The 1,921-nt window shown below is 27.5% G+C and overlaps 1 protein-coding gene across 1 annotated transcript in view; it reads right to left on the reverse strand.

The window, feature by feature from the left end:
• The window catches only part of LOC108738025 (proton-coupled amino acid transporter-like protein pathetic), a 25,880-nt gene that overhangs the window by 23,585 nt on the left and 374 nt on the right, over positions 1–1,921 (reverse strand). The window lies entirely within an intron of this gene.

The raw sequence follows: 1,921 nt of genomic DNA on the forward strand, positions 1-1,921 counted from the left end.
CCAAGCAATGACCATGTTTTTTTCCGAAGTCCTACTATGTAATCAAGTATTTTGTATACTACTTTAAGATGGCCAGTCAATTAATTCATTTTTACATGTTTTTTAAGAGACCAGGGGAGATACTCTATACAGGGTAGAGACATTTATATTTTTTTTTCGTGATAGTTTATAACTATCAAAGACTTTTATATCTTCATACAGTCTTCTTAATGTAACTTGAATTATTAAACATAGAAAACAAAATTCGTTAGTATCTACATAAACAAAAACCACGTAATAATTTCTTTTTCTATAAAAAAAACAAACTTCTTGGAGCTTCTATTTGAAACAATGTAAATTATTATTAATTGCATATACGTTGCAAAAAAACAAACATAAATTGCAAAAAACCAAACAAACTTATAGGATCTTTCATTTATAAAAAAATAATTAAACATTTAACTAAAAAAGATAACAAATGAGATCACGTCTGTTAAAAACCGCTAATACTTTTGTCAAAAGCATAAAAAAGCCGCTTAGGGGCTGATATGTTTTCTATGATCTGGTCATCAGTATGAAGGCGCGGTTTCGCATTAATAGTTACTAAATCCAAAGTACCGAGCACAAAATGATCTACAAATTTAATTATTTCACTAAAAATTCATTTATTTGCTATAACATATGATACTAATCAGACCCTGGGGGAGACTTCAATAAATATATGTGATCAACTAAGAGTAAGTAAGATATCACGTTAGCAAACCATCGGATTTTTCGACATTTCCAACCTCTACAAAATTAAATTATTCTGTACAAATTCACTTATCTGCTATAAAATATGATGCAAATAGAGCCTCTAAAATATGTTATTTGCTAGGATGACATGAAGCTAATAAATCATCCAATTTCTAGAGATCTGTATGTTATACAAAATTATTTTATTAAAAATTCATTAATTTGCTATAAAATACGATGCAAATTAGAGTTCGAGCTAGGCTTGAAACAATGTACAATGCGTGATCTTTTAGCAAGATATTACGCTAGCAGACCATCGGGTTTCTTGGGATCTACAGCCTCAACAAAATTAATTAATGCACTATAAAATAACTAATTTGATATAATTAAAATATGATGTAAATTAGATCCAGAGGTAGACCTAAACGTATTCGTATGATTTACTGGTAAAATATCACGCTAGAAGTCCATCGGATTTCTCGAGATCTACAACCTCCACAAAATGAATTCTTTCATTACAAATTACACACAAAACGTAATAAAAATTATTATTAGAGCCTGAGATGGGCTAAAACAAATTTTATGTGATCTGCTAGCTGATTTCTCGAGATCTACAGGCTTTACAATATTCTTTCACTACTTATCACAAATCCAATACAAATTGTAATGGCTAGATACTAAGGTTGAATATGATGTGATCTGCCAACGTCTCTTTAACGACTAATCACATGAAGTCACAAAAAATATTTATAATAAATTTAGAGTTCTTAAAGCTTTAGAAACTTCAACATTTTAAGTAGCACACATATAGCAGATTTTTTTATCAATACCTACAAATTAAGCAATCCATAAAAATCCACACATTTAATTCAAAACTCAAATGGTACAAGTACCTAATGGTTACCAAAATAGGTACCTCGATATTTCTATACTGTTTTTTATATGGGTTTCAACAACTTAGTAACGCACATAATAATTTTATTAATAATAAAAGGTTATTTTAATTTTGTTAGAATTATAAAAACCTAAAAATATGAACATATTTTCTTTAATATTCCTAATTTTTTATGATCATTTCCATTTTAATGTTTACGTACTTATATCCATATAAATAAAATTTATTTTTCTATAATGTGGTTCTAATTAGTGCAAATAAATTAATTGTTTAAACAAATTATTCAGATAAATAATTAACAAACAAAATATT

This window comes from Agrilus planipennis, unplaced genomic scaffold (genome assembly GCF_000699045.2).
Source record: "Agrilus planipennis isolate EAB-ADULT unplaced genomic scaffold, Apla_2.0 scaffold189, whole genome shotgun sequence".
Taxonomy (NCBI): domain Eukaryota; kingdom Metazoa; phylum Arthropoda; class Insecta; order Coleoptera; family Buprestidae; genus Agrilus; species Agrilus planipennis.